We start from the raw sequence: 10,290 nt of genomic DNA on the forward strand, positions 1-10,290 counted from the left end.
CGCCTTCTCAGCCGTCGAGGCTCTAGTAGAGGCGGGTCCTCACGCCCCTCAGTCGCAACTCCCCCCTCCCGCTGCTGTCGATGTCTATGCCACCAAGTTGCAGAGGCTCATCCCATCCAGTCGAGCCAGTTCATGGACTCCAGCAATCCAGATTCGGGCTCGGCTCCGCTACCTGCGTTTGGAACTGCGGTCTTCTCCTTCAGCAGTTCCCAGGGCAATTCCCGTATCAACGCCCATGTCTCGGTCCTTTTTCTTGAAGAACCGAAGGAGGAGGACGAGGAACAACCCAGCACAAAGTTGCACCAGGCTGGAAGCTCCAGGGATGCTGAGGGTTTGCCAGAGGGTAGCCCAGAGCCGGCTGTCGTTCCACCTTCGACTCAGGCAGCACCTTCTTCAGAGAAGGACAAGGCCGCTTGGGACTCTCTCCCGGAAGGTATGTGCTGGATCATCGAGGAGGAGCCGGACGAATAGCTGTCCGTTCGCTCAGCTTCCCCCCTTCAGACGCTGCTCAGGTTTTCCTATGACTTGCTACGTTTGCTACAATGGCTTACTGTATGTTTTGGTTGTTTCTGTTTGGTTCGAGAAATATACTGTTCAATGTTTGTCAATGCCCCTGCAAGGGATCCTTATGAAGGTCATCTTTTTCTTTTCTGTGCCCCTGCGTGGGATGTCAATTTTTGCTCTTACTGCACCTCAATGGTTTAACGCCCCTGCGTGGGTGATCTGTCTCAGTGGTGGTGCCCCTGCGTGGGTGATTTGTCTCAGTGGTGATGCCCCTGAGTGGGTGATCTGTCTCAGTGGTGGTGCCCCTGCGTGGGTGATTTGTCTCAGTGGTGACGCCCCTGCGCGGGTGACTTGTCTCTGTGGTAGGGCCCCTGCGCGGGTGATTTGTCTTGGTGGTGTGGCCCCTGCGTGGGCGTTTTTTTTATCACTGTAAGTCCAGAGTGCCATTCTCGACCTCTGGCAATATGACCTCATGACTGTAACTGTTTTCCTGTTTATGTATATAATAGAATAGCATAGTCTTAACGAGAAAAAAAAATAAACATATAATAACCTAATACTTAAAATAAACTATTTTTCTAAGCATGTGCACACTCTCTCTGTATATATACTCTATGCTATGCATATTACATTAAAAAAAATAAAATAAAAATAATAACAAAACATTAAGGAATTTAGACTTCTATGATCCATAACATTGTTTAGTAATCTTCGGCAAAATCACATAATCAATCTTTTGTCGACGCGTTTCGAACCAACCAGTGTGGTTCATCGTCAGGACAAGTTGAAGAACTAATCTGGCTTAGCTTGATTAAATAGAGTGTGCAGAGACTCCAACGGCTATATAGCAACGGCTAATTTTGACCTGATGATCAAAGTCAAACTAATAATTTTATTATTAATAGAGACATATTATTAATAGTTAATTGAATAATACAATAAATTTATTGTTTTAAATATAATGGTCATTAAATCTACATATTTATTAAAAACCTATATTTATTATTATTCCTAAATTATTTAATTACAAATAGTATTAAATTACTATCTGTGTATTTATTTAATAATAATTGTTTATATCTAGGGATCCAATGGTAAACTGGATATAATGGTCATTAATCAATTATATCTTCATAAAACCTATATTTATTATTATTCCCAAATTATTTAAATACAATTAAATAGTATTAAATTACTATTGTTCTTAGAATTTAGTTATAATAGGTAATAGTTTAAATCCAATAAATCATTTTAATTTAATATTTAAATGTAAAGGCCCATTCGAAATTAAAATAATAAGTTCTATACAATAATCTATATTTTCTTAATAATTTATAGTTCTAATATTATTAAAAAACAATAAATAGTATTCTAGTTAAATCATTAATATTCCTAGAATATAGTTACATTAGGTAAATACCATAATTAAAGTACATGTTTATTAATAATAGTATATCCATTATCTCAATGTTATTGGTATATCATATATTTCTAATAATTCTTGTTTACATTTAAACCTAAGGGTCATTTGGTAAAACTAGATTAATTTAATAATTTATATTCATTAATTAATCAATAATTATTTACTAAATTTTATTTATTAAAATTAACTATGTTATTAGTTAATTATCTTATTACTTATAAGGTTTAAAAAGGGGGGTCTTTATTAATTTGATATAAGGAAATCAATTAAAGGTAAAATCAATGTAAAAAAAAAAATCTAATCTAATTCTAAAATACCCCCTGGAATAAGGTTAATACAATAATTAGCCCAAAATTCCTTAACAACATATTATGGATCACAGAAGTCTAAATTCCTTAATAATTTCCCTGCACGGAGAAGCCGCTGCTATAAAGGTTCATCAATTCGAGCGGTCACGCATGCAGGTTACTAAGTTGAAATCTGATCTGGTATTTCTTAAACGTTGCAGAGATTCCTCGGTTATTCCTAACTTTGCTCGGATTAAGCATAACCTCAATGTTCCAAAAAATCATGGCGTTTTTCTGAAGGCTAGCTTAGGGTTGGTCAGATCTGAGATTGGCAGAATAAGGAGAGATCTGGATCATCGCTCCAGACTTCTTCTGGCGGCTCATTTGGAGCTGGCGAATTTTTTCCCTGCTTCTATCTGGTCCAGGATTGATGCCTGTTCGGCGTTGAAGTCCCTGAGATTGGAAGAGGCCCTTAAGATCAGACAGTCCGCGAAGTATAATAAACTATCGGGCTTTTCGAATCTGGAGTCTGGTCTAGTCTATGATCGGGGTTCAGTCAGTCGGGTCTCCTCTAACCAGATCTCCTCCCTGAGGGCTTGGGTTTTAAGCGGATCTTCTTCCGTTGATACGCCACCCTCTGGCTCTGGTTTGATGAAAGGAAGCGGCGGTTTGAGCATCGACAAGGTAGCGAACAGTGATTCAGTATTCGGTGACCGTGGGCTGGTAAGTCTGGTCAGCCAAGCTGCAGGTTATGGTGATCGCTCTCTGGTCGATTCGCAGCGGTCAGTGGCCGGTCCTCTGGCTGACTCGTCAGGGATTAAAGAACCGCGAGTAAGCTCTGATGAGTTAGTTTGCTCCCGTGACATTGCAGCTGTTGGGTCAGCGGATACGAATTTGCGCGCAGACTCTGATGGATGTTGCTCGGCCGTGTTTGGGCTGGATTCGAGAATTAAAGGTATGTCCTTTAACGATTCGGTGAATAATGATTCTGATAGTAACCTGATCAGTGATAATGATTTTGGTGTTAGCGTGCAATTAAATATCGAAAATAAGCAATTAAATATCGAAAATAAGCTTGGCGATCACGATAAAGAAGCTGCAATGTATAAATGTAATAATATTAATAATAACCCGATAAGTAATGGAGACCCCAATCCGGTTAACGATATGGGTGTTAGCGTTAATGATGTTGGTGTTAGCGGTCATTTGATTATCGAAAATAAGCATGGCGATTTCGATAGAGAAGCTGCAATATATAAATGTAATAGTATTAATAATAACCCGATAAACAATGGAGACCCCAATCCGTTGAATGATTTGGGTGTTAGCGTTAATTTAAGTATCAATAATAAGCATTATGATATTATTAACATTGGCGATTACGATAATAATACTGCAATGTATAAATGGAATAATAGAAATAAAAAAGTCGAGAATCCGAGTGGTGATAAAGCATACAATAATAATAGTGGTCGTTACAATAAAGTGTTAGATGGGATTGATAGCCTTAATCGTAAAGTTGATATTAAGGGTATGTCGGTGGGTAGGTCAGGTTCCTTCCCTCAGGACAATAAGGTGGTGAATCTGTCGAGTTTTTCCTTTCCGCCCGCGGTTTTTAGTCTCTTAAGGAAGGGTCTTAATTTTGCCTTAGCTCCCAGAAAAATCCCGGTTGAAGACATCATTTGTGATGTAGAATATGGCATTAAGAACCTTCCTGATAAGATTAAAGACACGATTAGACAGGATTGCGCCGTTGCCCTGAGGAGGGCTAAGCCTCCCCGTAGCAATATTAGCAAGGCTGAGTTTGAGGCTCTGAAGACCTTGAACGAAAATCGGGACGTTGTGGTCTTAAAAGCGGATAAAGGTGGGGCTGCCGTTATCCTGGATAGAAAGGATTACAGAACTAAGATGCTTGACCATCTCTGTAATAGTGGGAGTTATAAGAATCTCTCGAAAAATCCCCTCAAAAAGGTTTCCAGAGCGGTCGCTCTTGCGATCAAGTCGTGCAATTCCACGATTCCTCTTGCCCAGAAACTTATTGAGGGTAACCCCATCACTCCTAGGATTTATGGTCTTCCTAAAATCCATAAGGATGGGGTCCCCCTGAGACCCATTGTCAATACCATTGGTGGTCCGACTTACCTCCTGGCCAAGTTCCTCGCTGCTAAGTTGAGACCCTTGGTTGGGCAGACTGAGTCCTTTGTCAAAGACTCAGCTTCTTTTATTGAGGATCTTAAGAAAATTAAACTTGAGCCCGAGGACATTCTGGTAAGTTTCGACGTGGTCTCTCTTTATACTTGTATTCCTATCAATGAGGCCATGAAGGTAATTAATAAGCTAACTGACCCAGATACGGCTAAGTTAGTTGAACTTTGCCTTACCTCCACCTTTTTCAGCTTCGAGGGAGAATTCTATGAGTAGACTTGCGGAGTTGCCATGGGCTCCCCCTTGTCCCCTGTCGTCGCTAATCTCTTCATGGAGGAGTTTGAGTCTAAGGCTTTGGCATCCTCTCGTCTCTTACCGAAGCTTTGGAAAAGATTCGTTGATGACACTGGTGTTGTCTGGTCTCATGGTCCTGTCGAGCTGGATCGTTTCTTCAGTCACCTCAATAACCAGTCCGCCGCCATTAAATTCACGATGGAAAAAGAAGATAATGGTTGTCTTCCGTTCTTAGATGTTCTCATCTCTAAGAAGGTGGATGGTTCCTTTTCTCATCAGGTGTTTAGAAAGAAGACGCATACTGAACAATACTTGCATGCGTCTTCGCATCATTTCCCCGCTCAGAAGTTAGGGGTCCTTAGCACGCTTGCCACACGTGCTGTAAGAATTTCGGATGAGGAGAGCCTGGAAGCAGAGAAGGCTCATCTCCTTGATGTCTTTGAGAAGAATGGTTATAATAGGCACCTAGGTCAAAAAGCCTTCCTCAGGGCCAAGAAGGAGCCTTCAATCCGAAAGGTTCCTAAAGACCATATCTTGGGTGTGAACCTTCCTTACATCCAAGGGACCACAGATAGGATTGCGAGGGTTCTGAGGAAGTACGATGTGCCCGCTTCTTTTAGACCTCTCCACACTATCCGTAGCTCCCTCAGGTCTGTGAAAGACCCTATTGACCCTAAGGACATGAAGGGCGTCTATGTCATTCCCTGTTCCTGTGGGACCCCTTATATTGGTGAGACTGGTCGCTCTATCAATCAACGGATTAGCGAGCATTCGGCTGACTTAAGACATGGTAGGACCAAGTCCTCAGCCCTGGCTGAGCATGCGGGGAAGACTATGCATCATGTTTGTATAGAAGATGCTCAAGTCATTGCCAAAGTTGCGCAGTTTCACCATCGCAAATTTAGAGAGGCCCTGGAGATTGAGAAAAGGCCGAACAATCTTAATAGGGATGATGGCTGGAAGATTAGCAGTTGCTGGGTCCCAGCCTTGTCTTCCTAGCCTCCTCCTTCCCCTTTGTTAAGTCTTAGGGTTTCTGTCTTCCCTCTCCTCAAGTTCTGGTTTTGGCGGGTTTGTCTTATTATTATGGAGTGCATAGGGTATTAATATGTTATTAAGTAATTTCGGGCTAATTATTGTATTAACCTTATTCCAGGGGGTATTTTAGAATTAGATTAGATTTTTTACATTGATTTTACCTTTAACTGATTTCCTTATATCGAATTAATAAAGACCCCCCTTTTTAAACCTTATAAGTAATAAGATAATTAACTAATAACATAGTTAATTTTAATAAATAAAATTTAGTAAATAATTATTGATTAATTAATGAATATAAATTATTAAATTAATCTAGTTTTACCAAATGACCCTTAGGTTTAAATGATAAACAAGAATTATTAGAAATATATGATATACCAATAACATTGAGATAATGGATATACTATTATTAATAAACATGTACTTTAATTATGGTATTTACCTAATGTAACTATATTCTAGGAATATTAATGATTTAACTAGAATACTATTTATTGTTTTTTAATAATATTAGAACTATAAATTATTAAGAAAATATAGATTATTGTATAGAACTTATTATTTTAATTTCGAATGGGCCTTTACATTTAAATATTAAATTAAAATGATTTATTGGATTTAAACTATTACCTATTATAACTAAATTCTAAGAACAATAGTAATTTAATACTATTTAATTGTATTTAAATAATTTGGGAATAATAATAAATATAGGTTTTATGAAGATATAATTGATTAATGACCATTATATTTAGTTTACCATTATTAATTTACCATAATTTATTAATGACCATTATATCTAGTTTACCATTGGATCCCTAGATATAAACAATTATTATTAAATAAATACACAGATAGTAATTTAATACTATTTATTTGTAATTAAATAATTTAGAAATAATAATAAATATAGTTTTTTAATAAATATGTAGATTTAATGACCATTATATTTAAAACAATAAATTTATTGTATTATTCAATTAACTATTAATAATATGTATCTATTAATAATAAAATTATTAGTTTGACTTTGATCATCAGGTCAAAATTAGCCGTTGCTATATAGCTGTTGGAGTCTCTGCACACTCTATTTAATCAACCTAAGCCAGATTAGTTCTTCAACTTGTCCTGATGATGAACCACACTGGTTGGTTCGAAACGCGTCGACAAAAGATTGATTATGTGATTTTGCCGAAGATTACTAAACAATAACAAAACATGTCTAAACAAATTCCATTTACATATACGTAGTTATATGTATTATGAGGATTATAATAAAAACAATAATAAGAAATTTTATAGATAGAGATGTGAAATTTATATATAATATAAATAGTATTATAAAGAACAAGGATATGTCCAAGAAAGATTTGATTCTTCTCGGCATTTGATAAAGCCAAGAAAGATCTATCTTAATTCCAAATCTATCAAGTTTCTAGAGGGATCAAATCTCTCAAATCTATCAAGTTTCGAGAGGGATCAAATCTCTCAAGGTGAAAATATTTGTATAGGGGTAATGTGTAGATGTAATGTAATAAAGTTTGTAAACATTTTTACATGTCGATTTAATATGTTGAATTTATATTAACATGTCCAATTTACATTAGTAAACATTTACATGTTGGTTAAAATTAATATAGAGTCCAAGGGACATGTTGTAGTGTTCGTAAAAAGTTAAAAGAAATAAAAATAATAGAATTCAAATTTGTAACATGGTAATTTTGTTTTTATCAATAAAATTAAGAAAAAAAAATTAGATTAAAAAAAATCATAATATACATATTACATTAAAATATATAAGTAACAACAATAAGTTAAGATCCATTTTACCTTATAAAATAGAATAATGATTATGTAACTATATTTAAATTTAATTAATAAGCACATAAACTTACAATATATAACAATATGTTTAACCATGGATATTCACGTTCACTTTGCCATAAATATTACTAACTTATAAGGCTTTCTTACAATACCATCTGCGAATACCATGGATCATCAATACAACATTCCCAAAAACCATCTCTCATTCACACTCAAAATATTTTATAAATGGGAAATTAAACTAACTTAGATCAAAATATTTTAATAATATCCTCGGATATTATTAACCAATACGATAACTCATCAACACTACATGCCCAAAAACCATCCCTCATTTCACAATCAAAATAATACTTACAATTAACAAGACTTTTAACCATGGATACTCACTCCACTTTACTATGGATATTATTAATATAGAATATTTTGATTGTGAAGTAAGAGATGGTTTTTGGGCATGTTATATTGACGAGCCATAGTATTTAAAGTGAGCGAAAATATTTTATTTGAATTTAATTTTATAACATTTTTTTATTAAACTTCAAAGAAAAAATATTATAATTACTTTTGAGATATATCTATACTTCTATCACATGAAAATATATATGATATAAATAATAGCTATAGATTAAAATCTATTTCACCATATAAATTAAAATAATAATTTTGTAACCATATTTAAATTTCATTAATAAGCACAAAAAACACTTAATACTTACAATATAACAAGATTTTTAACCATGGATATTCACCACCACTTTACCATGGATATTATTAACCATACCATACCATGGGCCAATACGATGGCTCATCAATACCACATGCCCAAAAACCATCCCTCATTTCACAATCAAAATAATACTTACAATTAACAAGAATTTTAACCATGGATACTCACCCCACTTTACCATGGATATTATTAACCATACCATACCATGGGCCAATACCATGGTTCATAAATAACACATATCCAAAATCCATCTCTCATTTCACAATCAAAATATTATATATATATATATATATTTAAATTTATTTTATTACATATTTGGGCCAAGAGTCCGGAAGAGTTGTTATAATATCCAGTGATATTATGTTATCTAAATAGTTTAACCACGTCAAATTACATAAAAATAAAAATAAAATAAAATTATTAATTAAAACATTTTGATTTAATGAAATTATATATAAAAAAAAAATTAAGTTTAAAAAATAAAATTAATAATTAAACTAGCCTAGATCCATCTTTACTCCAAATCTATCAAGCTCCGAGAGGGATCAAATTTCTCGAGGTGCAAACCTTTGCACTCAGAAAAGTGGGTTGTACCTTGAGAGATCTGATCCCTCTCGACATTTGGAGTTAAGACAGATCTATGGATCTAAGCTAGTCTTTACTATGAATACCAAGCATAGAGACCAACCTAGATCTATCCTATGAATCTACCAAGCATAGAGACCAACCTATATCCATCCTAACTCTGGATCTATCAAGAGCTGAGACAGATCAAATCTCTCAAGGTGAAAACCTATTTTTTGAGCGCAAAGGTTTGCACCTCGAGAAATTTGATCCCTCTCGTAGCTTGATATATTTGGAGTTAAGATGGATCTAGGAGCATGGTACGTTATTGTGTATGACCCGAGCCATAAATTCTCTCGAGATCTCGGTGTCCGAATTTCGGCTACCCATCTCCCCCATTTTCGCTTTCAGATTCCCCTAAATTGCGATGACTTTTTTATGAGATCTTCATCTGCTACTCAATGGAGATGTTCCCAGGGGGATTTTTCCTCCATAGTAGGGTTGAAAACACTGATTCAACAATATTTATTTTCAAATGAACCTGGAGGTTTGTGACAGCTCCACAAAAACACTGAGTTCATATGCAAAGTATTTACCGCACATGATATGGAAGCGAATATGCATATCTATTTTTATGGGAGGAGGGTGAAATGTTAAAAGCTTGTGACAGATGACTTCCATTGTAGACCCTTGGCAGGCAAGACAATATTCAGAGGAGGACCATCGATATTTAAAAATAAAGAGAATGTTGCCATATAGAGGTTTTTTCCACTAGAGCCATCATAAAGGAGACAAGAATGGGATGTTATCATAACATGGCCATGGTCACACATAAAGTGTTGTATGATTGAACAAAAGATAGATGGTGATGTATATGTCTATCACAATGGCCAAATTTATTTTTTTCAATGAAGGATGGTTATCTTTTTTTTCAATAGTCATTTCCTCAGATTGTTATTATTATTATTTTTCATATATTAAATTATAATCTAATTATTGATTTTGTATTCACTTTTTTGTAATGATTAGATCATTGATATTATATGTTCAATATAAAAATATATATGCACTCCTAAGAAATTGTAATTAATTTTTTTTCAATATTTATATTTTTAATAAAATTATAAAAAAATTGAAGGAAAAAGGATGAAAATTTGGATGCTAAAAAGGATGAAAAATTAGACACCAAATAGGATGCAAACTTGGATTCCAAAAATGATGCAAAAATAGGCACAAAAATTGGAGCAAAACCAAATGCAAAAATAGGTACAAAATTAGAAGCAAAAATTGGTGTAAGATTAGATGCAAAAATGGCACAAACTAGATGAAAAAAATTGCATGCAAAATATGGCGTAAAACTTGATGCAAATGATTCCATAAAATTGGAAGCAAAGAATGACACAAATAAGATGAAAAAACAGATGCAAAAAAAGGTGCAAAACTAGAAAAAAAAACTTGTCATAGAACCATATGCAAAT

This window comes from Pinus tabuliformis, chromosome 9, assembly GCF_031772625.1.
Source record: "Pinus tabuliformis cultivar Carrire ecotype Pingquan chromosome 9, CPIR1, whole genome shotgun sequence".
Classification (NCBI taxonomy): domain Eukaryota; kingdom Viridiplantae; phylum Streptophyta; class Pinopsida; order Pinales; family Pinaceae; genus Pinus; species Pinus tabuliformis.